The sequence below is a fragment of the Protopterus annectens genome, chromosome 6.part1, assembly GCF_019279795.1.
Source record: "Protopterus annectens isolate FY-2018-M chromosome 6.part1, PAN1.0, whole genome shotgun sequence".
Lineage (NCBI taxonomy): Eukaryota > Metazoa > Chordata > Ceratodontiformes > Protopteridae > Protopterus > Protopterus annectens.
The window spans coordinates 75,606,853-75,634,697 of record NC_056738.1 but is presented as its reverse complement, the minus strand read 5'-3'; the positions used below and the strand labels follow the sequence as shown (position 1 = coordinate 75,634,697).

Below are 27,845 nucleotides of genomic sequence, written 5' to 3'. Positions count from 1 at the left end.
AGGGCGATCAGAGAACCTCACCAGAGCTGGAGGGGACAGAGTGTCACTGCCGAATGATGCCGCTGAGGACCTAGCCAGCGAGCTCGGCATGGCCTTGAAAGCTGGTCCCCCAGGCTCTGAAGATCGACCAGCTGTGGAAGACCTTGGAGCAGAAGGGACAAGGTCCGAAGCAGGGGTCAGGCTCCCCCATGCCGAAGCACCGTGAGAGAGGCTAGGAGACCAATAGTGTCTTGAGGCCTCCCCCTCGGGTCCGACTGAGGAACCATGAGTCCTGGACCACGTGGACAGAGCCGACGGGGTCAGAGCTGAATCCGGAGCCGATAAGCCAGGATGAGCCATCGGAGCCGACCTAGGGACATCAGACAGCGCCGACCACTCCGGCGCCGAAAGCTGAGATTCGATCGGAGGAGGAAGTATCGACGCTGGCTGGGTGACAGGCTCTGGAGCCGACTAGGCTGGAGCCGAAAACAATTTTGCCAGTACCGGTGATTGGAGCAGTCTCTGTACCACTCTATCTACATCCACATCTGAAAGAGTCCGGGAGGACCTATAAGATAAGGAAGGAGATCTAGACCTCCCCTCTGAAGGAGACCTGCGAGGAGGAGAGACCGGCCTAAAATTTGGAGACTGGCTCCGAACTAACACCTTCGCAATCAGCTCCGAGGTTCTTGGAGCCGAAGCAGATTCAGTCAATACACTAACTTCCTGCAGCTCCGAAGACAGTGGAGCCGAGGATGCCACAGTAGATTTTACTACTTTCTCCGGAGGCTCCAAGGATACAGATGGAGCCGGAGAATGCTTTTTAGAATTGGAAGTTTTACTCTGAGAGAGAGAGGACTTGAAACTAGAAGCCTTTCCCAAATCTTCCTCGAAGGAGGGTTTCAAAAGTCCTTTCAAAATTAGTTTGTTCTTCCTCTCCTGAAGAACATGCGGGGTAAATGCATGGGAAAATGTACAAGAATCCTGGAGGTGAATAGCCCCCAGACAATAAACACAGAGTGCCCATCAGTGATTGATATCTTATAACCACATTTAGTACATTTCTTAAAGCCCGAGGGCTTATACTCTTTCGTATCCTTAGACATAGTGAAGGAAAAAAAAAAAAAACAGATTAATAAACTAGTACACACACACAGCACACAGCTATGAAAATAGCTTTTTTTGAAGCAAGAATCTGTCAATAAAGACAAAAGTTATACTTAGCCATAGCCAAGAGCGAGACCACGTCTGAGCTACATGAGCAGCAAATGAGATCTGGGAAAGGGGAGCAGTGCAGCATGGGATACCTTCTTAGCCCAGCCAATTGAAAGACTTCGAGCTAGAGTATGGCCGAGGTTCGGCTCTGAACCCACGGGTAAGAATGTAGGCGAGATTGGACTACATAACATTTAAAGTTATGTACTCACCATAACTACGCAATTGTGTTGCCCATTTTCATTCTTCCTCAATGACTGGGTATCGGATCTGACTAGGCAACATACACCAGACTCTCGGATCCAACTCACAAGCTCCTCCCTCTACTCATAATGCTCCAGTCAACTAGATATACCTCTGATCAAGTTTGTTGCATATAAGCCTTCAACATAGTCAAAGAAAAACAAACAGCACAGCTGGGGCTCAAACCTGGAACAAAAGGTTTCACAATGTGGTCACTCTAGGAGATGAAAGGAAGGGGGAGAAAGGTGGGGAGTATAGGAAGAATGAAAATGGACAACACAGATGAATAGTTATGGTGAGTACATAACTTTTAATATCTGATGTTGTCCTTTTCATTTGTTCCTCAACGATTGGGACAGAGTCCTCAGCTACATGAATCTTGGGTGGTCCTTATGGGAGGATATTCTGAAATACTGCAAAACCAAAAGCAGCTCTACTTCTGGATGTCAAATCTAGTTTGTAATGAGCAATATATGTATGAAGGTTAGACCAGATAGCTGCTGCACAAATGTCATCAATAGAAGTTCTAGACCAAAAGGTGGAAGAGGTAGCCATGGACCTAGTAGAATGTGCTTCAGGAGGTTTTGGTAGGGAGAAACCTTGTTGTAAACAAAGGAACTGCAGTCAGTAATCCATTTGGCCAGGATACTTTTAGAAACTTGGGATGCCAATCTGTTCAGTAAGAAGGAGACAAAGAGTTTTTCTGAATTCCTTTGTTCTATGAAGATAAAAACGTAGTTGCATGTATACATCTAAAAGGTGTAGCATGTACTCTCCTTTGTTAGCAAAATTGGGAAAGGTGAGAGGCAAGTTAATGGCTTGATTGATATTTGTTTTGGATGCTACTTTGGGCAAAAAAGATAGATTTGTTTGTATGGTGACCCTGTCTTTCTGAAAAATAAGGTAAGGAGATTTAAAAGAGAGAGAGCCTGCAGTTCAGAAACTTGTCTTGTAGATGTAATGGCTACCAAAAAGGCTGTTTTCCATGACAAAAATTTTAAATGAGACTTAGCTGATGGTTCAAAAGGATTCTGAGTTAACCACTGCAACACAACTGTCAAATCCCAGGTGGGTAACAGGTTCCTTCACTGAAGGTCTAAGTAAGAAGGTGCCTTTTAGAAAGGTCATGCACAACTTTGAGGAAGCCAATGATTAACCCCCCTACCACTACCACGTGAAATTAGATATAGCTGCCAATTGCACTTTGATAGTGGAAAAAAAAGCACCTTCTTGAAAAATAGATAGCAAAAATTCAAAAAACGCAGATACTGGAGCAATGAAAGGGTCCAGTTCCCTCTAAAGATTCCAAACAGAATTTTTTCCATTTTAGTTTTGTAGATCTTCCTTGTAGAGGCCTTGTGGGAAGACACAAGTATCTGTCTGACGGGGAGGAAAGTCTGGGCTGTCTAGCTATCAATGGAACTGGAGAAACATGCAGTCAATCTGAGGTCCAGAATATCAGGATGCTCAATCCCAAAGGGATGCGAGAGAAGGTCTGAACTGGGGTCCAGTACCCATGGTTGATAAAGAAGATGAGACCAAAAGAAGAGAAACCACACCTGGTGAGGCCAAAAAGGAGCAATGAGAATAAATGTTCTCTTCAACTGAAGTGCTTTTTGCAAAAACTTTGGAATTACAGGTAATGGGGATAAGCATAAAGGAGATCAGAGGACCACACGTGGATTAGAGAATCTCTCAGTGACTCCCCCTGAGGAGGGATTAGGGCAAATAACCTGTTGCACTTGCTACTGTGGGGAGAAGCAAAGAGGCCAAAGTATGGTTGGCCCCAATGATGAAAAATCCTCTCCGCCACTAACTGATTGAGAGACTACTTCTGAGGCATCAAAGGGGACCTGCTGAGTTTGTCTGCTAAAATGGTGAACTTCCCCAATATGTGCCTTGCCACTAGAAAGAAGCTGGAAGAGATGGTCCACTGCCACACTCTCAAAGCCGCTCGACAAAGGGATAGGAATGGGCTCCCCTATTTGTTGATGTACCAGACCACAGTCATGTTGTCGGTTTGTATTGCAATAGTCTCCAGAAGAAGAATGTCTTTTTTTTTGACAAGAAACACCTTTATTAAATTATCATGTGTGACACAGACAATCTTAAATTTATAGAAATGAAAATAAATCAAACCTGCACAATCTCAATTGCAAACATTACACCTTACAAACTGTGCCAACACAACTGTAGCTGCAAACATTATACATCACTTTTAATATTGCCAGTCATTGTCATTGTCAACCACTGAATAGCTCATTCAGATCCTGCCTTCTTTTAAACATTGTTTTTCCTCTGCATGTATTGTTCCCACATTTCTCATTTTTTCCTATATAATTTATTCCTACCATTTTCTAAAGATCCCAGTTCCAGTTGTTTTATCTCTGTTATTATCTTTGTTACTTCTAGTAAAGTTGGTTTAGACTATGATTTCCATTTTCTAGTTAGTGTTTTTTTGGCAGCCATCATAATTAGACTCCACAAGGCTTTACTATGTCTAGGCAATTCCAACTCTATACCATAACTTAAAAAAATCATTTCCATAGTCACTCCAATTTGCTCACCCAGCATCTTTGACAGAGCAATCTGCAGAGACAGAAGAAGGTGGTCTTGAAAGGCCTGCAACGCTAATAGGACCACTCTCATCTCTAGAAAACACTGATATGCAAATTGGTCTTTTCAGGGGACCACATGTCTTGAACCATCCATCCCAAGAAATGCCCCCTCTCCCCAGGTGGGAAGCATCTGTGGTCACTGCGGCTACTGGGGGGATACAAGGATGGCCTAAGGAAACTTCATCTGACTGGATCCACTAATGAAGGTGATCCTTGCAAATTCTAGTGAGTTTGACTGGAAAAGACCGAGGATGATGTAGAATCAACCAGTGAACAGCTATTGCCTACTTAAGAATGCTCATATAAAAGCAGGCGATAGGAACAGGACTAAGGTTATGGATGCTGCCGTAGATTACAGAGCTTGAAGACCAAGTCTGGCCAGGGAAGAAGGATGAACAATAATACAGTGTACCTGAGACCCGATTATGTTTACACAATGTGTTGAAAGAGAGGCTGACTTAATGTGTTCAACTGGGCACCTATGAACTCCAGGCTGTGAACAAGCTGAAGATGAGATTTGCAGGTGCTGACTGAGATGCTTAGTGACCAACACAACTGGGGCAAGTAGTCCCTGGACTGCTCTAGAGATCCTAGGCTGGGATGGTGAGAAGCCAGTCATCTAGCTATGGAATCACTTGGAATCCCAGCAGTCTCAAGTGAGCTGCCACCACTGCTCATACCTTTGGCAAACACCCTGGGGCTGTGGTGTGACCAAAGGGCAGAGCTCTGAACTGATCATGACTGGCCCCCAGCCAAAACCACCAAAATCATTGAGATAATTTTTTTCATCTTGATGTGATAATATGCATCCTAAAGATCAATAGATCACATCCAATCATCCTTGTATAAAAATGGCAGAATGGACTGAAACGTGACCATTCTGAACTTTTACTTCTTCACAAATTGATTCAGTTTGCTTAGATCCAAAACTGGTCTCAACTCCTCAGTCTTCTTTGGCACAAAAAAGAACCTTGAGTAAGTTCTGAAACTTTTCTGGTCTGGTGGGACCTCATGGATGACTCTCTTGTCTAGAAGCTTTTGAATTTCCTTAGCTGCCGCCTCCCTCTGACTGGGTGGAACATCAGGAAGTCTTCTTCTTTTGGTTGAGAGAATTGGGGAAAATGGTATGAAATAACCTCCAGATATGATTTTGAGCACCCAAGAATTTTTTGTTATTGATACAAGGTGTATGTGTGCACATACAAAAACCTCTCCACCCCCCCCCAATTGCCTCCAGAGGTTGGTAGTTAGGCAACCTTTCAGGAGTGCTTAAAGGGTCTATCTGAAAAAGATTCCGGGAAACCCTGGTTTTGTGTGATTCTCTGCTGCGAGGATGGTGTCTTCCATTTGAACTACCCTTTGCCTGTGGAGGAGTTACCCCGTGTGAATCCTGAAAAGTTCCCTGGGACTTACGGAACATTTTCTTCCCTCTTCTCAGATTTCTAGAAAATGATCGCTGAGGGGTAGAAAACTGCATGATTATGGCAGACAGGGTATTTCTGTCCTGTTAACTCCAGGAAAGCATTTCCTTTACAGTAGGGCCAAACTAAGATGCTCCACCAAAGGGATCATTGATGAAAGACTTAAAAAGCTCCTCAAAGTCACATAAATGCATCCAGGCACATCTCCCAATGGCTATGCCTGAACTAGCTGCCTGTGAGGTACCCTCCCACAACATGGGATATTAGCCTCATGGACACATTAACGATGGATAAGAGAGTGTCCAGCTGTAAAGAGGATCTCTTGTAGTCCTCCATGGACATGGACTCAGACAGGGATTTGGTGAGTTCCTTAGTCAAGTCCCACTGTAGTCTTGTGAAGTGTGACAAATAATTCAGGGGCCTCAAGATAAAGGTCGCTGGAGCAAAAATGCACTTTCCAAATCTATCCAATGCCCTGGACTCTCTGTTAGGAAGAAAGACTGAGGAGCTCTGCTCTGCTAGCTCCTTCTTTATGGCTGCCACCACAACCACAGCATCAACAGGAACTCTCTTGCTTCAGTATAATCTGTCTTTCGGTGATGCCAAGAATTTATCTGCATGCCGGGGGAACTGCTCTATAGTATCCAGTTCCATCCACATCTTACAAGAGATTAAATCTATATGTTCAGCTGCCAAAGGAGTCACCCAAGATGTAGAAGCTCCAGACTCAAAAACTTACAAAAATACTGACTCTTCTGGGGAGGGGGTATCAGAGGACCATCCACCTTTCTATTTGAGAATCTCTAGGATGTCTCCGAAGGAGATGTCATTCGGTGGGGATCTGAGGGAACCCTCCCCTTCATCAAAATCAGTATCCTCAGTGAGACATTCCATACGGGAATCTGTGTGTCTCCTTTTGCATGTTCTCTTTTGGTAAACCTCTTCAGTGGAATGGTCTGGAGAGGTATCCAAAGAGAGGGGAAGTTCCTCTATGGGGACTGTCTGAATGCTTGATGGTACTGGCTATCACTGTGGAACAGGCCTGAGAGGATCAGAGCTCAGACCTGAAAGAGGAATGGTTGTAGGATCCAAGCAGGAGAAAGTAGTTTAAGCTCTTGGTTGAGAGGAATACTTGTCTACTACCTTGAAGGCAGAAGGACTGGGAGAAGCCGTGGTTGGCCTCACCAGAGCTGAAACCTTTGATGCCACCTTTCCTTGACCTTGCCCAGATCTGTGCCTCAAAGAGGGAGTTTGACCTGAGCTGTGTAATGCCAAAGCTCCAAGTGGCAAGGATGGCACTGACAACATCGGAGTGGAACCTAGCCCCCAGATCCAGCACTTCAGCTCCAAAGCATGTCCAATTCCAAAGGAATTGGCAAGGAACCAGTGAGGGAAGCCATCAGAGTCGAAGATGTGGCCGTCTCTGGATCTGACACAGACATTCTCTGGGCTCTCAGATCCAAGGGCTCTGAAACAAATGATAAGATCAGAGAAGGAGAGGTTACTGCATAAGAACTGGAAGGGAGGCTCATGGATGCGATGGGAGACAGAGCTTGGATAACCTTCATCCTAATCTGAGCACTTTGGAACTTTGTCATCATCCTACCCACCTTGGCTTCTGAAAGACCTCTGGAGGACCAAATGGAAGAAGTGATGGATTGGGGCCAATAATCTCTCCTCTGAGTCCCCCGAAGAAAGTGGAAATGAAGCTGGTGAGAAATAGGTTCGATGGTGAACCCAGGTGAGCAAGTTTGAGGAGACTTAGCCTGAAGAGCAGTTGGATCCAAGGGTGTGGGATAAGAGTGTTTCTACTTCGGATCCAAAGAGGTCAGATCTGATATTTTTGAATCTTTTGTGGGGGCTCAGAAGAAGAATTAACAGGCTCCAGAGAGTGGGCAGGGGACCGCTTGCATAAGTCCTTCACCTCCGAAGAAGCTCTGGTTGATTTAGCGGGGGTTTGAACCCCTGAATAAGAGGAGGAAGGTGGCAGCAACCTTTTTATAACCAACTTATTTCTTAGATCACTAAGTTCCCTAGAGTTAAAAGGGGCACAAATGGCGCAGTCAGTGTTAAGCTGTTATGTTCTAAGACAGTAGACACACTTCCTGTGTGCATCGGAGTTAGGGATCTTATGCCCACAGAAAGTGTACTTTTTAAAGCCTGTCAGTTTCTCAACCATCCTAGAAAAATAAAATTTTTAAAAAATATTTTTTTAACTTACAGCAATGGTAGGAGAAAAATACCCTTTAGAGGGCAGAAAGGAAAAAGTGACACAGATAAGTATCAACAATTATACCATAATCTACCAAAGGTAGGCAGCCAGAAACAGGTAGAAAAGGAAACTATCACTAAGATGATAACAACCAGGGAGGGAGGTGGGTTATATTAAAAATCATAGGAAAGGTTATGAGGAAAAAAACACATTCAATTAGCAGTAAAAAAACCACCCAAAAGAGCTCTCAGAGAAGAATCTTTGTCTGTAGCATTATGGCAGCAAAAAAGAAGTTATGTACTCAGCATAACGTTCCATCTGAGTAGGTAACTTCATTTGTCAGCAACCTGTGTGTATCGGATCCGAATTGGATCTGAGCCGGCAGCTTTCCTAGCCAAAGATCCGAGCTCCAAGCTCCTCCCCCCTACCCATAATACCCTGCTACCTCCCTCTGATCCTCAGATCGAGTTTGCCACAGTATCACAGAACACTACAATAACAAAAGGACAAACCACCTGAACATCCTAACCTGATGTGATCTGGTACGTGGAACACAATAGTCCTATAATGACGAACTATAGGTCAGGGGGATGGAGGGAGGGTTGGTTGCTGACAAATGAAGTTACCTACTCAGATGGAATGTTATGGTGAGTACATAACTTCTTTATCTGAAGTAGTTAACTTCATTTGATCAGCAACCTGTGGGACAGAGTCCCCAGCTACCAACAACTTGGGAGGTCCTCATGGAAGGATATTCCGGAGCACTGCAGAGCCAAAAGATGCGCGTCCTATGGATATTAGATCCAATTTATAATGTGTAATGAAAGTATGAGAGGAAGCCCAAGTAGCTGCTGAACAAATGTCATCCAAAGAGACCCTCGACCAGAAGGCAGCATAAGTAGCCACAGAACGGGTGGAATAAGCTCGTACCCTCAGGGGCTCAGGTCGACCCGAGCTTCTGTATGCGAGAAGGATGCATTGGGAAATACATCTAGCTAAGGTTACTTTAGTCACTGGTTTACCCAGACAGGACTTAGCAAATGAAACAAAGAGTTGATCTGATTTTCGAATATCAGCTGTTCTGTTTAAGTAAAATCTCAACTGTCTATGTACATCCAGACAATGAAGTCTATACTCTCCTTTGTTCTGATAATTAGGAAAGAAGACAGGTAGATTGGTTGATGTTGGCTTCAGAAGCCACTTTAGGCAGAAAGGAGGGATTAGTCCTGAGGGAAACCCTGTCTTTATGAAAAATGATGTATGGAAGCTTACTGCAAAGAGCATGAAGCTCCGATATCCTTCTAGCTGAGGTAATAGCAATCAGGAAGGCAGTTTTCCAAGATACATACTTTAGGTCAGCTGAAGCTGCAGGCTCAAAGGAAGGGCCAGTCAGAGCCTGGAGAACTAGGGTTAAATCCCATGGAGGGATTGCATCTTTAACAGGGGGTCTTAACAGGAAAGCTCCTTTCAGGAAGGCCTTGCAAATCTTAGAGGAAGCTAGGGGGCCAAAATTGTTTCCAACATGGAAGTGGGAAACAGCTGCCAATTGAACTTTAACAGTAGAAGAACTAGCCCCTTGATGAAAAATATGGGATAGAAAGTCGAGGACTGCTGGGACAGGAGCCGTAAAGGGGTCCAAATTCCTATGCTCCGCCCAGATAGAAAAATGCTTCCATTTACTCTTGTAGATTTTCCTGGTAGAAGACTTATGAGCGGCCACCAGGATGGCCTTAACTGAGGATGAGATACCGGGAGTCCTAGCCATTAATGGAACTGGATCAACCAAGCCAAAAGCTTGAGGTTGTCCAGGTCGGGGGTCTTCAATCCCAAGGGATGAGAAATCAGATCCGGAATGGGATCTAAGATCCATGGAGGATGCACTAGATGAGACCGTAGGCATGGGAACCAAGGTTTGGCGAGGCAAGAATGGGGCTATGAGGATAACTCTGCTCCCCAACCGACGAGCTTTCTGCAAGAATTTTGTCATTAGCGGAAGAGGAGGATAAGCATAAAGAAGACCGGATGGCCAAGCATGAACCAGAGCGTCTCTGGGGGTTTCCCCTGGTGGGGGAATTAGAGCGAAGAACCCGCTGCACTTTGCGTTCGAAGGCGATGAGAACAGATCGCAGCAAGGTTGACCCCATCTGAGGAAGATCTGTTCCGCTACTACGGGGTTCAGAGACCACTCGTAAGGTGAGAGGATGGTTCGACTCAACCTGTTCGCTAGAATGTTTGACCGACCCTTTATGTGCGTTGCTATGAGAAAGCGGTTGGTGGATATCGCCCATTCCCACACTCTCATGGCCTCTTGGCAAAGTGGGTAAGATCTGGTTCCCCCTGCTTGTTTATGTAGCAGACTACTGACATGTTGTCTGTTTGAATTGCAAAAGTCCCTGGAGGGAGAAGGGAATGGAGAGCCTGCAATGCTAGAAGCACCACCCTCATCTCCAGGACACTGATATGCAAAAAGGTGTCTATGTGAGTCCACGTGCCTTGGACAGATCTCCCCATGCAATGCCCCCCTCCCACCCAAGGAGAGACGGGTCCGTGGTCACTGTGACTTGGGGTGGGGACATGAAGAAGGGGCGCCCTTCCCGGAGGTCCCTGGAATGGAGCCACCAAAGCAGATATTCCCTGCAAACCCTGCTGAGGGGAATAGGTGTAGACAGAGGATGATGTAGGATGGACCACTGGACCTGTAAGGTCCATTGGAGGATTCTCATATTCAGACTTGCGATCGGTGACAGGTTGATGGCCGCTGCCATGGACCCCAGGGCCCTCAGGACTAATTCCGCTGGAGGGGGCCAATGATTGTAGAAGAGCCAAAACGTGGAGGTTTAGGTTGCGGAGTCTGTCCGCCGTCAGGAAGACTTTGGACTGGGTTGTGTCTATCCTGACCCTATGAAATCCAAGATCTGAGTAGGCTGCAGGGAGGATTTCTTGTGGTTGATCGTGATCCCTAGAAGGTGGGCTAGATGTAAGAAGTAGTCCCTGGCTGAACATAGTAGATGCCTGGTGGATGTGTTTAGGAGCCAGTCGTCCAGGTAAGGAAAGACCTTTATTCACTGAAGCCTCAGGTAGGCCGCTACAACTGCCATGACCTTGGTGAACACCCTGGGGGCTGTGGTCAAACCAAAGGGTAGGACCCTGAACTGATAATGGCTGGCTCCCAGCCGAAAGTGGAGAAAACTCCTGGATCGCCTGTCCATTAGAATGTGGTAGTATGCATCCTTGAGGTCTATCGAGCACATCCAGTCGTTCTCCTGTAGAAGTGGGAGAATGGATTGAATGGTAACCATCCGGAACTTTTCTTTGACGACTGACAAGTTTGGTGTGAACAGGTCGAGTATTGGCCGCAAGTCCCCCCTCTTTCTTGGCACCAAAAAAAACCTGGAGTAAAAGCCTGATCCGGATTGCCCAAGGGGGACGTGCTGGATGGCTCTTTTTCTTAGCAGCTCCTTTATTTCGTAAGCTGCCACCTCCCTCTGATTGGGTGGGACATCGGGGAGACGCCCCGACCGGGGAGGAGATGTTAGGAATGCAATTGAATAACCTCTGGATATGATTCGGAGCACCCAGCGATCTGTTGTAATGGACTCCCGACGTGCTAGGTGCTCCGAGAAGCACCCCCCGACTGCCTCCAGAGAAGAGCAGTCGGGCAACCCCTCAGGGTTGCTGTACAGGTCGATCGGAAAAGGGTTCCCTCGACCCGAAATTCGTCAGCCCCCCTCTTCCTCTGGGCCGGCGTCCACCCTGTCCTCCTCTGCCTCTGAAGGACGAGGGGTCCGGAGCAAAACAGGATTGTTGAGCTTTCCGGAACCACATCTTCTTTTGTCCTCTTTGGTTCCTGGAGAAGGACCTCTGAGGAGCCGAGAAGCGGATCCCAACGGCAGACGTCTTCCCGTCTTTCTTGCTCTGGAGAAGCGTATCGCAGACGGTTTTGCCGAAAAGTGTAGAACCGTCAAAAGGGGCGTTTGTGAAGGATGCCTTGAAGGGTTCCGCAAAATCGCAGAGATGGAGCCAGGCCTGTCGACGTAAGACAATGCCTGCTCCGCTAGCTCTAGCCGCTCCCTCTGTGGCATGGGAGAGAAGCTGCATAGATGTGTTTGTAATTGACTTAAGAGTGGCCATTCGAACTGAGAAGGTCTGTTGGTCCTCAGCCGACATGGACTCTGGGGGTGATCCAGCATATTCTTTGATAAAGTCCCGCTGGAGCTGAATTACATGTGCCATATAGTTCGGTGACCTTACAGAGAAGGTCGCTGAAACGAACATCCGCTTTCCAAGGCGGTCCATTGTCCGAGACTCCTTGTCTGCAGGATGTACTGAGGAACGCTCCTGTGCTAATTCATTTTTAGTGGCAGCCGCCGCCACCATGGCATCCACTGAGGCACCCTTGCTCCATGCTGTCCTATCAGAGGGAGGGCTGAGGATCCTGTCCTGTCTCTTGGGTATTGGCTCCACATTGTCCAGCTCCTTCCATGCCCTGGTAGTTATGAGGTCCACCAGGGGATCGGCAGGAGGGGACACCCAAGAGGTAGATGGGCCTGTGTCAAATGCCTCCAGAAACACAGACTCATCCGAGGAAGGCTTTTGGGCAGACCACCCCCCTCTAATGCTCAACATTTCCATAATGTCTCCAAAGGAGACGTCCTCAGGGGGTGACCTTGGGGAACCTTCCCCTTCCTCTAAGTCCGTGTCTTCTGTGAGGGACTCGGGTGAGTCCAAGTGCCTCCTCTTGCACTTTTGTTTGTGAGGGACCTCCTCGGGGGGGGGGGGGGCTGTCCGAACAGGGCTCACCAACAATGTCCTGTTCCTCTACAGGAACCATCTGGGACATAGGCGCAGGCTGTCCCTGGGGCCAGATGATGGAAGACAGGCCCGTCTGAGAGGGAATGCCGGGTGGTTCCGTAGCAAGAACCTGGGGCTTCGAATCCCTCTAAAGGACCCCCTCCACGACGTCGAATGCCGAGGGTGAACTGCTCTCCCTAGGATCCGAAAGCAGCACCCTCGGATCCGACATGCGGATCGAGCCAGAGATGACCCGATCAGATCCGAAAGAGTAGTGCGCTCCGACCTCAACGGAGCCAAAGGCCCACTAACCCCTCCGGATCCGATGCTCAACTCATGGCCCCGAGAGCTCGGATCCGAAAAGGGATCCGACAGACTCGAGGGTGAAGTCGGCGCAGAAGTAGGAAACACTACCGGCGCCATTACCCCAGCTCCGAAGCTAGTCGGATCAGACAGCTCCGAACCCCAATAGCGGGTCGAAGAAGGAGCAATGGGGGCGAAAAAGGGAGTCGAGCTCCCCCCCCCCCCAGAGTGGAGGGAGGCAAGAGCACTCCCATCTGAAACTGGGCCTGAAGAAATTGACGCATCATCCGGTCCATGTCTGCATCGGATATACTCCTAGTTGACCTGGATGAGGCCGCCGAGGCCGGCCGGCAAAGCCGCCTAGACGACCTCGAAGGTGACCGGGTCTCCTCCTCCGGCTCCGGGGAGAAACGTGGAGAACAAAGTCGGGAGGGGGAAGACCTGGAGACATTAAAGGGAGAGGCAAGCCGCTTAGACGGCGGGGCCGATGGAGCTGACTCGGCCCACCTCTTGTGGCTATGGTTATCTATCTCTCTCTCTCTCATTATCCTTTCTATCTTTCTTTCTGCTGTCCCTTTCCTCCTGGGCCGAAGAGGGAGTTTGAGTCCCGGCCAGGGGAGCGGGAGCGGCAGGTGGAGCAGCCGAGGCCACGGCTGGCACCACAGAGAGGTAGGAGGACGAAGCCGAATCAGGGGGCAAAAGGCCCGCAAGGATTAGTTTCGTCTTCCTATCCCTCAAGGCCCTGGGGTTGAAGGCTGCACAAATAGTGCAGCCCGAAGAAAGATGGTCCACACCCAGGCAAATAACGCACCGAGTGTGGCCATCCGCTAGTGACAGCTTATGGCCACACTCGGAGCATTTAGAAAAAAACAGCTTTTGGGCCTTCAGACATTTTAAAGAAAGGAGAAGAACAGGCCCACACGCACACACCTTCACACACAGACGGGGAGGGAGGAAATTCAATTTTAACTAGCCTAGAAACTTTAAACTACCCAAAAAGTATGAAGGGAGAGAAGGGAACCACACATGCAAAGTTTAGAAAATTTATTGACAGAAAAAAAGTGTAAAAAGACTTTAAGCTCACAACACCCACGCTAGGAGCTCGTTCTAAGATGCTTAAAGAAGCCACGGCAAATGAGATCTGAGGACTACAGGGAGGTACCAGGGTATTATGGGTAGGGGAGAGGAGCTTGTACTTCGGATCTTTGGCTAGGAAAGCTGCCGGCTCAGATCCGATTCAGATCCGATACCCACAGGTTGCTGATCAAATGAAGTTAACTACTTCAGATTGAGATCTGAGGTATATCTAGTTGACTGGGGCACTATGGGTAGAGGGACGAGCTTGTCAGTTGGATCCGGAAGTCTGTTGTATGTGGCCAAGTCGGATTAGAGGTCTGATCCCCTACCCAGTTGTTGAGGAACAGATGAAAAGGACATTATCAGATATTTGTTTAAAGCCTTGCATGACCTTCTCTTTTTCTTGCAAAGTTTTAAAAAGATTATCAACAGAACAGAAAAACTGGGGTAGCTAAAGGACAGTCCAAGTGTTTATCTTTACATCCTCAGGGAGGGATTGAAGCTTAAACCAGGAATACCTCCTAATACCGACCCTGAAGCAGATGCCCTAGATGAAGCATCAGCAGCATCACAGATGCATTTGATGGAATGGTGGACTACCTGAAAACCAGAATCCAGCAAAAAAGGAGCTGAAGTTTTAGAATTAGACTCAGGCAGGTCAACTATCACCCTCCAGTTTAGCAAGAAGACTAAACGCATATTTAGTTATATTTTTTTCTCTCCACAGATTCTTCTGCAAGACGTTGAATTCACACTGGTAACTGATGGCCTTGACAGCTCAGGTGGATGAGGCATGCACCTTATTACCATACCTAATCACTGCTCTACTATCCTTGTCTGATAGCAAGAGTATGGAAGAGGCAAGCAGTTTAGTAGATTTGTCAGGTGAAAGAAAAATCACAGAAGGGTCCGATGAGGGATTCCTATGTAAGAACGTCTGAGCTCCAGGAACCTTACAGACTGTCTGATTTTTTTCAGCAGCAGGCGACAAAGACTCAGGGCGTAGGAAGCAGATGTAAAAGTATCTAGAGGAGCTTCCAAAACAGGAAGAACTGCATAAGGTCTGGGAGAATCCATCTGTAAGAGATCGCTTCTGTATGCCAGACATCTAGGAGCCTTCCCAATGAAAATGTTCCAAGATTTTGATAATGTCCACAACAGACAGTTCTTTAACGAGGGAGTCGGGGAAAAGAGTAGCCTCTTCATCAGACCCCAAAGGAAGAGGAGAGTGAATCTGGGAAGAATAAACCAAGGATTCCTCCTCAGAATCCAAATGTTCGTCCTCAGATGAATTAGAATCCCTAGGTCTTTTACAGTGAATGGAAGGAAAGGAAAACCAACAGAAGAAGGGACTGACAAAACCTGAGGAGGCTTTAAAGCCATAAGTGCTTTAAAAAGACCTTGGGTGAAGTCTTGCCACTCCTTTTAGGGTTCTTTAGCAACAGGAGCCACATACCTTGTTTTGGTTTCTTTTACATAGGAACATCAGCCCTAACAACCTTACAAAGTTCTGAACCTTGTCTTACCTTTATAAAGGAACCCAGTACTACTTTGTTACAAGAATCTTTAGAATTTTCCCAGGCCCTTTAGAAATTACCAGCCACAGTTCCTTCTCTCTTTGCACAACAGATGTCAGCTCAACCTCAGATGATGGGCGAATGGCATGCCCAATGTCAGCCTCCAACAGGGTCGTGACAGAGAGAGTAGGCATCTGACCCTCCAGAGACATCCAACAGAGGCTGGAGAGCAGAAGTCTCTGGTCGTTAACTTCTTTGACGTCTTTTTCAAAGGTGTCTGGACATCAAAGTGGGTGGATTCACAAGCCATGGTTCCTTGAGCAAGTAATTTCAAGTGCTGATTCTCTAAACAGACAGAAAGGGAAGAAAGACACAGGATCTTAGGAACAAATGCCTGGTAAATGCCACACTGTCTGTGGTCATGATCTGCACCCAAACAAAAAAAGACACTTCTTGTGTCTATCCTTATGAGGAATCTCCCTTCGATACTCACATTTCCTCCTTCTGGATGACATGTACCTTTAATAAAACAATGAGAGAAAAGGAAGAGTTCCCTAATGGGGTACTTATCTGCCTTAGGTTTCGAGAACTGTATGAGACAAAAGACTTTCAAACCAAATTCAAAACACAGCATTTGGACTGGCTGCAAATAAGTTCTGAGAATTTGGTGCTCATATGTTACTTATGTATGTTCCTTATGCCTTAGAAGTAGGACATACATCTGATGTACAGCAATTTAAAGGGCCCAAAAACATTGGCATACTTGCCAAACGTACTGCCATCCTCAACAGGATGTCCATACTGTAAGGAATAATGCAACAGTAATGAAGGAAGAAAGGACATTGGAGGGAGATGATGGAAGATGGAGAAAAGCAGAAATACTGAATAAATTCTTTATCTTGGTCCTCAAAAAGGAAACTTTAGGGGGAGTTATATGTTAAGATGCTGTAATATGAAATTGTGGGGGCAGTGAAAGGGCACCAAGTTGAGAAGGAAGAGGAGGAGGAAAGTGAAGGGACTAAAATCTCTACCTATCATAGTCCTCAGTAATCTGGCCAGTCATTTGGCAGAACCAGTAAAGTAAGCCTTCAGAGAATCAATGTTCACTGCAGAAATGTCTGAGAACAGGAAGATGGTGAGAAGGTTACTCCTTTACAAGAGGTAAAGAAGGAGAAAAATATCAGGGGACTACAGACCTCTTAACATAGCAATGCTTGTAGGGAAAGTCATGGAGAAAATCCTGAAGAAAAGGCTGGTTAATGCTGTGCAGGATTGCAATCACCATGAAAACAACCAACACTGGTTTCCTAGCCATGAGGTGTCAGTCAAACCTAAATAAAACTCAGTCTAATTTTATGACTGGTTACTGAAGAACATGACAGGCAATTGGAAAAAGACCTCATCTTTGACTGACTCCTCTATAACCAGATTTTGAGAGAAATGTAGTCGGTGAAGGGACTGACAAAAACAGGAGAGAGAGAGAGATGTGGTGAAAGAGATGATGCCAGAGATAAGGGAAACAAATAGTGGAGCATTGCAGAAGTCAGTTCCTTAGTGCCAGTCAGCAGAAATCTCTGCTGCATTCTTTAAATGCAAAAAAACAGCTATATCTGAATTGTAAGAGGGCTATTTTTACTTACAGTAAGCTGATGAGGATAACTGTAATCTGCCAGACCTGCCAGATAAACATATTCTGACTACTTTTGATTTATTGTTACAGTTTACTACGTTTTCTTGTCTTAGTGCAGTGTTTTTTTAATATTACTTTATAATAAATGTTCTTGGCATTTAAGTTCTTGGTCAGGGCCAGTTTGCAAACATTTCTATTGTGACTGCAGAGTGATTAAATGTCTCTGAATTTCAGATGGAATTCAGAAACAGCACTGCTACTTAAGGTAAGTAGCCACAGGGCAAAGATTAACTTGTGAAAGCTGCCAGGTAAAAAGTGTTCTGTGACTATTTCTGATTTCTTGGTTTATAGTTTATGTACTTTGTTTTCTTGACTTTCACTCTTACTTTATTACAATATTATTTACTTCAAATTTGTTCTTGGAGTTCTAAAAATGTTTGGTTAGGGCCAGTTGCAAACATTTCTGCTGTTTGCTTTGACAGCAGAGAAAAATAATTTGTGAGGAGGTGCCACGTAAAAGTACTCTGTTTTTCATTTCTGAGTCTGTAGCTTGTATACTTGTTTTGTTTTCTTACCTTTTGTTCTTATTCTGTTGTGATACTGATTTACATTTTCTCTTCACTTGAAGAAATAAGTTCTTAGTTAAAGCCAGTTAACAAACATGCATGTTGTGGTCTCTGACCGTAATGACTGAACTCTATAAATATACCCTATCTATCTTCTTCTTTCGGCTTTTCACAGTTAGGGGTCGCCACAGCGGATCACCTGTCCGCTCATGATTGGCAGTGGAGTTTTACGGTGTCGAGTTGCCAGCCCAGCGCCCAACCTTCCACAGAAGGCACACACACACGCATGTACTCACACCTAGGGTCAATTTAGAGTATCTAATCCACCTACAGCATGTCTTTGGGATGTGGGAGAAAACCGGAGCACCCAGAGGAAACCCACGCGACCACAGGGACGACATGCAGAATCCGCACAGAAACCACCCCAGCTGAGGATCAAACCGGAGAACCTCTTGCTGTGAGGCGGCAATGCTAGCCACTACACCACCGTGGCCACCCATAAATATACCCTATCTATACAGAGACAAAGAAAGAGGGGTAGGTACCAACTCTTGCAGCATGTGGAACTATAAATTTATCTGGATTTGAGTGTTTGCCCTGACCTGCCTGAAGTGATTCCTACTTGCTCCTTGTGAGAAAAGGGGCAATAAAAAGAAGTTATGTACCTACCATAACGTTCCATGTTAGTTGTCTTCTTCTCGCCTTCTTTCTTGCTGGTTGGGTTCGGAGCCGATCCTCGGCTCCGACTCGGCCATCTTCAATAGCTCGAGAGCTGTTTACTGGCTCAAGGCTACCCCATATCCTATGATGCCTGGCGCTAGTTACCCAGATCTCATTTGAAAAAGCTATTCCAGACATACTAAGGAAGAATTCTGCCCTAGAAGCCCCTTGGGCCTAACTGCAAAGTTCTCTAAGCAGAAAAGGCCAAACAGAGAAGGTTCAGCCAATGAAATCTGAAAGGGGAGCTCCTCTCGATCCACTAGGATAGAGGGATGGAGGGTGGGATGCAAGAAAGAAGGCGAGAAGAAGACAACTAACATGAAACGTTATGATAGGTACATAACTTCTTTATGTTAAGTTGTCTATCTCGCCTTCATTCTTGCTGGTTGCGACAGCGTCCCTAGCACCTACTATCCTGGGTGGCTCATTGGAACAGACTCTTCAGAACAGTGGAACCAAAATCAGCTCTGTTTCTGGAAACCATGTCTAGTTTATAATGAGAAATGAAGGTATGTGGGTTAGCCCACATAGGCGCTGCACAAATAGATTCCATGGGCAACCTAGATTGGAAGGCCAACGAGGTGGCCAGTGCCCTAGTAGAGTGGCCTTTTGGTTTGATAGATAGTTCTTTGTTTCTCAGCTGGTAAATGAAAGAAATAATGTGAGACAACCACCTAGATAATGTTACTTTTGAGACTGGAAGGCCCTGTCTGCCCTCAGCATAGGAAAGGAAGAGTTGGTCCGACTTCCTGATGTCCTTTGTCCTATGCAAATAAAAACGCAGTTGTCTGTGGATATCTAACTGGTGCAAATTATATTCTGCCTTATTGGTGTGATTAGGAAAGAACACAGGAAGGTCTATGGATTGACTTAAATTATTTTGTGAACAAACCTTAGGAAGGAAGGAAGGATTGGTCCTTAGAGCGACCCTATTATTAAGAAAAACTAAGTATGGGGCACGAATACAAAAAGCCTGAAGCTCCGAAACACGTCTGGCAGAAGTAATGGCTACCAGAAAAAGAGTCTTCCAGGATAAAAACTTTATGGAGCAAGATGCTGCAGGTTCAAAAGGTGGTAAGATTAGGGAAGCTAGCACCAAATTTAGATCCCACGGAGGTGGTGGGTCTCTGATTGGGGACCTAGGCAGAGTGGTTCCTTTGAGGAAGGCTTTACACAGCTTATGAGACATAATGTTGTTAGAAGACAACCCAATGTGAAAATTCGAAATGGCAGCTAACTGAAATCTGATTGTAGCAGAAGCAGAACCAGAATGAAAGAGTTCCACTAAAAATTCCAAAATCTCGTGGACAGGGGCTGAAAAGGGGTCTATGTTCTTAGCCTCTGCCCAGTAAGAAAAACGTTTCCACTTGCTAGCATAGGTTTTCCTAGTTGTGGATTTGTGCGATGAGATAATAAAAAGTTATGTACTCACCATAACGTTCCATGTTAGTTGTCTTCTCGCCTTCTTTCTTGCTGGATGGATGGGTTCGGAGCCAAACCTCGGCTCCAACTCGGCCTATTACTAAAGCTCGAGAGCTATTTTTACCGGCTCAAGGCTAACCTATGTCCCATAATGCTAGGCGTCATATACCCAGATCTCGTTTGATAGCTAACACTATGGACAAAAACATGTCCCACCACAAGATAGGATAAATCTATGAACTCTATACAACTATGAGCCCCACAGCCTGTCTTTCACCAGGGCTACCAAAAAGGGGACAAGAGCTCTAGCTGAAGGGGTAATCCTGGTGACAAAGAATGTCTCACCCAATACTCTAGGTCTTTCCAGGCTAGGGGGATGGAGGGTGGGATGCAAGAAAGAAGGCGAGAAGAAGACAACTAACATGGAACGTTATGGTGAGTACATAACTTCTTAATGTTAAGTTGTCAATCTCGCCTTCATTCTTGCTGGATGGGACAGCATCCCTAGCACCTTAGTCCTGGGTGGCTCAATGGAACAGACTCTTGAGTACAGTGGAACCAAAATCAGCATGATTTCTGGAGGCAATATCCAGTTTGTAATGTGAAATAAAGGTATGAGGGGAGGCCCATGTGGCCACTGCACAAATAGAATCCATAGGTAACCTCGCTTGAAAAGCAACTGAGGAAGCTAATGCTCTAGTTGAATGAGCTCTAAGTTTGGTAGGAAGCTCCTTATGCCTCAATTGACATGTTAAAGTGATGAGAGGTCAACCATCTGGACAAGGTCACTTTAGAAACTGGGAGGCCTTGCTTCCCTTCCGCATAAGATAAGAAGAGTTGCTCTGATTTTCTCGTTAGTTTAGTTCTATCCAGATAGAAGCGTAGCTGCCGGTGAACGTCCAAGCAATGTAATCTTCTCTCAGCTCTGTCAGTGTAATTTGGAAAGAAAACTGGGAGATCAATGGTCTGACTGAGATTTTTTTCAGATAGAACCTTAGGTAAAAAGGATGGATTAGTCCTAAGAGCCACTTTATCTTTGTGAAAAACAAGATAAGGGGGGGGCGAACAGATAGTGCTTGTAATTCCGAAACCCTTCTGGCTGAGGTAATAGCTACCAGAAAAAGTGTTTTCCAGGAGAGCAGTTTTAACGAGCAGGAGGCAGCAGGCTCAAAAGGAGGCAGAATTAATGAGGACAGTACCAAATTTAGATCCCATGGTGGAGGAGGGTCTTTGACTGGGGGCCTAAGTAATAGGGTACCCTTCAGAAAGGCTTTGCAGAGCTTGTGGGACATAATGCTAGATTCTGACAAGCCAACATGGAAATTTGCAATAGCCGCCAGCTGGACTCTGATAGTGGCTGAAGCCTTTCTGGAAAAGTTCCGCTAAAAAATCTAGAACTGTTTGGACAGGAGCAGTGAAGGGGTCGACTTGATTTTTCCTTGCCCAAATAGAGAAACATTTCAATTTACTAGCGTACGTCCTTCTGGTGTTAGACTTGTGAGAGGCAAGGAAAATCTCACGTACTGACTGAGAAATTAAGGGAAGACTGGCTAGGGCTGGAAGTGGAGCAACCAAGCTGTGAGGTTGAGAGACGAAAGCGATTGGTGCAGCCTGCCCGACTGATGGGTCAGAAGGTCTGGCACTGGGTCCAGATGCCAGGGCTGCTCCAGTAGGTGACGTTGTAGGAACGGAAACAAGACTTGTCGGGGCCAGTAAGGGGCAATGAGGATCATCCTGGATCACAAGGCAGTTGCTTTCTGGACTAACTGAGTGATTAAGGGAAAAAGGGGGAATGCATAAAGGAGACCCCAGGGCCAATCGTGGGCTAGAGCATCTCTGGGAGACAGGCCCGTAAGAGGAAAGAGGTTGAAGAAGTCCTGACACTTGCTGTTTTGCGGGGTTGCGAAAAGGTCGCAGCAAGGCTGACCCCACCTTCTGAATATTTGATCCACTACTAGTTGGTTGAGAGACCACTCGTAGGGCATGAGAATGTCCCTGCTCAGCCTGTCTGCTATAACACTGGACTTTCCGGGAATGTGTTTTGCTACCAGAAACCGGTGAGAAGAGATCGCCCATTGCCAGAGTCTGAGCACTTCCCAACAAAGAGGATAGGACCTGGTTCCGCCCTGTTTGTTGATGTACCATACTACGGACATATTGTCTGTCTGAATCGCAATCGTCCTGGTGGGAAGAGAGTTCTGGAGGGCCTGCAACGCCAACAGCGCCGCTCTCATCTCCAAGACATTGATGTGCAAGTGGCACTTGAACGGTTGCCATGTGCCCTGGACTGTCCTGCCCTGAAAATGCCCCCCCCCACCCGATCAGGGTGGCATCCGTTGTCACGGTGGCAACCGGAGGGGGAAGAACAACCGGTCTGCCTTGAAGCACCTGAGGTGAGACCATCCACCAAGCTAGGTGTCGTTTGCATGATCGAGTGATGAAAATATTGTGCGACATGGGATGCTGCTGAAAGGACCATTGGGAAAAAAGCATCCACTGTAGTATCCGCATATGAAAGCGAGCTAGGGGGAGTAAGGTGATTGTTGCAGCCATTAGACCCAGCGTTTTCAGTACAAGCCTGGCTTGGATTCTGCCCTCCTGTAGTAGGATTTGAACGTGACTGCGAATGTCTAACACTCTTTGTGTAGGTAGTTTTGCTGACAACTCCACCGTGTTTAACACGGCGCCTATGAAGGTAATATGCTGACAAGGCAGACTTTTCGAAATTTATGGAGATGCGTAGCCCTTTGCACGTTTGTACAGCGTAATCCCTGGCTTGAAGTAACTGGTGCCTGGTGGTGGCAGTAAGGAGCCAGTTGTCCAAATATGGAAACACCTGGAATCCTCGACGTCTCAGGTGAGCCGCAACCACTGCCATGCATTTGGTAAACACCCTGGGGGCTGTGGTGAGGCCAAAGGGAAGGGCTCTGAATTGATAGTGACTGGCCCCCAGCTGGAAGTGAAGAAACCTCCTGTAGCGCCTGTTCATTTTGATATGGTAGTACACATCCTGAAGGTCTATACAGCACATCCAATTGTCCTGACCCAAGAAGGGCAGAATGGACTGTAGCGTGACCATCCGGAATTTTGTTCTTTGAACCGATTTGTTCAGTATGCTAAGATCCAAAATAGGTCTCCAGTCCCCTGTCTTTTTTGGTACCAAAAAGAATTTGGAGTAGATTCCGGACCCTTGTTGGTCTGCTGGGACTGGCTGGATGGCTCTTTTAAAAGCAGCTTTGAAATTTCTAGTGCTGCTTGGTCTCTCAGACCGGGTGGAACATCTGGAAGAGGCTCTTTTGGTTGATGTGGGGTGTGGATAAAGGGGATTTTGTAACCCTCGAATATGATCGACCGTACCCATCTGTCTTGCGTAAGAGAGCACCAGGCTTTTGGGTACAGCAAAAGTCTTCCCCCGACTGCCTCCGAAGGTGGACAGTCGGGCAGGTCCTCAGGGGTGCTGAAAGGGTTTGTCAGAGAACAATTCTCTGCTACCCTGATTCTGCGGACCCCCCCCTGCCCCTAGGGTGGTGTCTATTGTTGTTCCCTCCTCTGCCTCTGGAGGGAAGCTCACCACGTGCGTCCGGCAGAACTCCATGAGGTTTGCGGAACCACATTTTCTCGCCCTTCTGACCCTTAGGATATGGTCTAGAAGGGGCGGAAAAATGGACTCCCATGGCAGAGAGAGTCTTGCCTTCTTGTTCGCACCTGGTTAAGGTATCCTTCACTTGAGGTCCAAAAAGAGCAGAACCATCAAAGGGGGTCTTAGTGAAGGACGCCTTGAAGGGGTCAGCAAAATTACAGAGCCGCATCCAGGCGTGTCTCCTTAGAGCAACACCCGTACCTGCGGCTCTACTCGTTCCATCGGCTGCATAAGAGATGAGCCGCATGGAAGCGTTAACGATAGATTTCAGGGTCCCCAGCTGGGAGTTGATCTTTTCTTGAGACCCCACAGCTGCTGGGTCCTGCAATGTTTCACCCAGTTCCTTGAGAAGGTCTCTCTGAAGTCGGGTGAAATGGCATAAATAGCTCAGCGACTGCATGGCAAAGGTCACTGAAGAAAACATCCGCTTGCCGTACCTATCCATAGTCCTAGATTCCTTATTAGGAGGATGGACAGGTACTGAAGGGTAAGCCAACTCCTTCTTAGTGGCTGCCACCGCCACCACCATGGCATCCACGGGGACACCCTTAGAGAGAAACTGTTTGTCGGGGCAGTAATAAATTTAATGGGCCTTCGGGGAGTTGGTTTCATAGTATCCGGAGCCGTCCACGCCTTCCGAGCCACCACCTCCATAAGTGGGTCGAAAGGCGAAGACACCCAGGAGGTGGAGGGGCGAGAACCGAACGCATCCAGGTACACCGACTCGTCCTCGGATGGGTTAAGGGCAGACCAGTTCCCCCTCTGTTTGAGGATCTCTAAGATGTCAGAAAAGGAGACATCCTCAGAGGGAGACCTTGGGGACCGTTCCGAATCATCCAGGTCGGTCTCAGATGTCACTGACTCAGGAGAGTCAACATGTTTCCTCTTACATGTCCTCTTCCGAGGGGGCTCCCCTGAAGGATCAGGGGAGGCCTCGGAAGAGGAAGAAAGGCCCAATGGGGCAGCCTGAAGTGTCGGTTCTCCTCGCTTGGGGTTGGGAGGGTAGGCAGGGGCCAAAGCAGGCACCGTAGAGGGAGGGGCCAAGGAGGCCGACCGTGGCACCGGTATAGGAGCCAGCACGCTCCTCATGACCTCAAAGGCGCCCCTGTCAGGCAGGGAAGAAGGACCCAACTCAGAGGAGATGAGAGCTCCCCACGGCACCGAGAGGGATGGCTCTGAGGCCGATGTTGGGACCGAACTCACCTGCGCCGAGGCTCCGAGAGGGAGAGCGGGGTCGGACAAGGGTCCGATGCCACTCGCCCCCTCGGAGCCGACCAGGGAGTCTCGGCGCCCGGATCCCTCCAAGGACGGGATCGGAGCCGACGAAGGAACCGACAAAAGAGGGATCGGTTCCGACACCCCCACAGTACTCACCTCGACGACCTCCGGCTCCGAACTCAGCAGAGTAGTCGGAGCAGGAACTTGAGCAGGTGTAGGGGTAGCCCCTGTCTGTTGAGACGGGCTATGTAGCAACTGGGCCAGTGCCTGCTACTTCAAAAGCCGGCTGACTACCCTCTCGAGGTCATGGTCCGAAAGCCTGGAAGACCTAGAATAATGAGATCTATGGCTCCACTCTGACAACAGAGGAGACTTCGGAGCCGATCTAACCGACTCGAGAGACAGAGACCTGGAGTGCTTTCTGCTCGGGGACGGCTCCGACACTAAAGTCGGAGCCGACTGAGGTCTAGGTGCCTCGGTTCCGGCCAGAACCGACGAGGCAGCAAGAGAACCGCTCGGAGCCAGCTCTGAACATGGAGCCGGCGATTTGGCAGGCTTTGGAGGTTTTCCAGTCATGGTCTTAGCCGGAGAACCTTCAGGCTTTAACAAGTCTCTAAGAATGAGTTTATTTCTGTGCTTCTGCAGGACTCTAGGGCTGAAAGCATGGCAGATGGAACAACAGTCCTGCAGGTGCAGAGGGCCCAAACAATACACACAAGAAGTGTGACCGTCTGTCAGAGACATCTTCTGACAGCATGAGTCACACTTCTTGAAACCCGATACCTTAGTATCCTTAGACATACTAATGTAAAAATTACACTAATATATAATAAAAAATTGCAATAAGCAGAAAAAGGGAAACTACCACTAAAGAGAGGGATAGAATTCCACACACACACACAGAACAACTAAGGGAAAACTGTACTACTAAGGGGGAGGGTCAGAGGCCCAACCACCTTAAGGGTGGAGAAAAAGGGGGGATTTAGCAACTAAAGGGGAGGGAAAACTAGTCACTAACTTCACTAACACTAAAAAGGTAAAATAGGAAAAAAAATCTGACAGAAAAACTATAGAGCTATTAATAATAAAATACGACCTGGAGCCGGTGAAAAACGTAACCTCGTAGCTGAAGCGGCAAACGAGATCTGGGTATATGACGCCTAGCATTATGGGACATAGGCTAGCCTCGCGCCGGTAAAAATAACTCTCGAGCTTTAGTAATAGGCCGAGTCGGAGCAGAGGTTCGGCTCCGAACCCATCCATCCAGCAAGAATGAAGGCGAGATTGACAACATAACATTAATTTCCTGCACAGAGGAGGAAATATTAGGAAGCCTGTCTAAGGTTGGAAGTGGAGCAACCAAGCTGTGAGCTGGAGTGTTTGAAGGGAACGATGCAGTCTGCCCGATTGATGAATCAGTAGATCTGGAATAGGATCCAGAATCCAAGGCTGCTCAAGAAGGTAATGATGCAGGAATGGGAACCATATCTGTTGAGGCCAGTAAGGGGCAATGAGGATCATTCTGCAACCCAACACAGTTGCTCTTTGTATGAGCTTGGGTATCATGTTTAGTAAGTCTTCCGCCATTTTAAGCAGCTGTTTCTGAGATTTGGGTCCCGGATCAGAGGAGGCCTGGGCTGGTGTCTTTGATTTAGAAGGAGTCTTCACCTTTGTCTTTGGCTTTGCCTTTATCAGAAGCTGTGTAGGCCTGAAAATCCCCTCGCAAGCCGGTACCTGCACAGCAGCTCCGGACCCATCCGAGGGAGCACTGTCCGAAGGTCCTGCAGCTGGAGTACTCAAAGGCCTTGTTGGTTCCTTGTGGGAGTCCGTTTTGGCAATCGGTTCTGAAATGGCCGATGACAGGGGCTGCAAAAGCGCCTCACTGATGACGGCCGAACCTGTAGCTGGCTCTGCTTGTAAACAGTTGTCTGATTTGGACCTCGGAGGCCTGTCCTTATCCGTGCGTCGTTTGTGAACTCCGGTAGTCGGAAGCGTGTCCGACGACATTTTATAATGAAATCGCCTGCCAAAGTAGTGAAAAGCAAAATCGTACCTCCGCTTAATAGTACATTGGTTAAATCTAGCACAAAACCGACAACTAGCTACGTCGTGGTCAGGGCCTAAACAAGGAATACAGTAAGAGTGGAAATCCTTATGAGGTATTTGCTTCCCACAAGAAATACAATTATTAACTTTTTTTGACATCGGACTGGAGCAAGAAAAAAGTTTCCCCAACGGGGTACTTAGCTTTGAGAAGAAGAAGAGTGTCTTCGGACTGAAGCACGAAAAAATATCAGGAGTCAGCCAACCGGCACTTGCGAACTGCTTCCACCGCACGGCAAGAAAGACTGGAGAACATGGCATCGGCTGGCAGCTTTGTACTCCTGGCGCTCTGACGTCAGGGAGCATGACTGAATAGCCGACGCCGGACCCAGACTTTGGGATTCTGGCCGACCGAGGGATGCCTGCCAGCAGGAAGAACCCTACAGTGATGACTGCAACAGTGAAACACAATGAACATCTGGGAGCCGAAGACTTAGGTGGCTTGGAGGATTTCACCGGCTGAGCCTTGGCTGGTGAATCCTGGGGCTTGAGCAAACCCCGAAGGATTAACTTATTTTTGTGCTCCTGCAGGACTCTTAGGCTGAAAGCATGACAAACTGAACAAGAGTCCTGCAGGTGCACCACGCCCAGACAATAAACACAAGAAGTGTGACCATCTGTCAGAGACATCTTCTGACAGCATGAATCACACTTCTTGAATCCGGACACTTTAGTATCCTTGGACATGTTACCACACACACACACACACACACACACCAAGGTTAAAAACACACACACACACACACACACACACACACACACACAAGAAAAAAACACAAGTTAGCAGGTATAACTAATTAAACAATATAGACTATACAGCTAACATACACTAAAAACTAAGTAAAGTCTACTACTATAGACACTACCTAAAACATGTATTTTTTTTTTTAAACTAGAAAAAGACAAAAAGAGAGTTAGCCTCTAATTTAAACGGCTACCACAAAAGGGAAGAGAGGGGAGGGGTGGGGAAAACTCACTGAGTAAAATGAGTTTTCTAGAAAAAAACAGGAGGGATAGATACTATTTGTAGAATCTAGCTAGGGAAATAGTACAATTAAGGCATTAGGTACACTATTAAGGGATAAATTCTAGTGAAAATATACAAAAAAGTATACAAGCCTGAGCCAGTAAGACAACCTCGCTTTCTGAAGCGGCAAATGAGATCTGGGT

At 47.0% G+C, this 27,845-nt stretch overlaps 1 protein-coding gene across 4 annotated transcripts in view; it reads right to left on the bottom strand.

Moving 5' to 3' along the window:
* The window catches only part of UBR3 (ubiquitin protein ligase E3 component n-recognin 3), a 4,226,407-nt gene that overhangs the window by 74,323 nt on the left and 4,124,239 nt on the right, over positions 1-27,845 (bottom strand). The window lies entirely within an intron of this gene.